Source organism: Gadus macrocephalus, chromosome 8, assembly GCF_031168955.1.
Source record: "Gadus macrocephalus chromosome 8, ASM3116895v1".
NCBI classification, from domain to species: Eukaryota; Metazoa; Chordata; class Actinopteri; order Gadiformes; family Gadidae; genus Gadus; species Gadus macrocephalus.
Window position 1 is genome coordinate 11,564,788 of NC_082389.1, and position 420 is coordinate 11,565,207.

A 420-nucleotide genomic window follows, 5' to 3' on the forward strand; every position below is an offset into this window, starting at 1 on the left:
TGACCTCCGCACCTGCAGGTCTCAGAGAGAAGAAGAAGAAGAAGAAGAAGAAGAAGAAGAAGAAGAAGAAGAAGAAGAAGAAGAAGAAGAAGAAGAAGAAGAAGAAGAGGAGGAAGAAGAAGGCTGTGTGTGAGGTGTCATTAGGAAGGTTTGTTCAATCAACATTCCGATGATTCCTCAAGGGTTCTGTTGTGTGTGTCTGTGTGTGGAGGAAATGTAGAAAGAGCTGAGCACATTCCAGGAGACAAAGTTGCTGAGGTCCGAGACACTAGGAGACAGACAGACTGACGGAAGGGGTTTTGGTCATGGGAGACACAAACACACATCAGCCTGAAGCCCCATAAGATTCGCATGAAGAGAGTCCAACAGCGTCCAACATTTGAGTGGATGAAGAAACTTTGTACTTTGATCATGAGACCT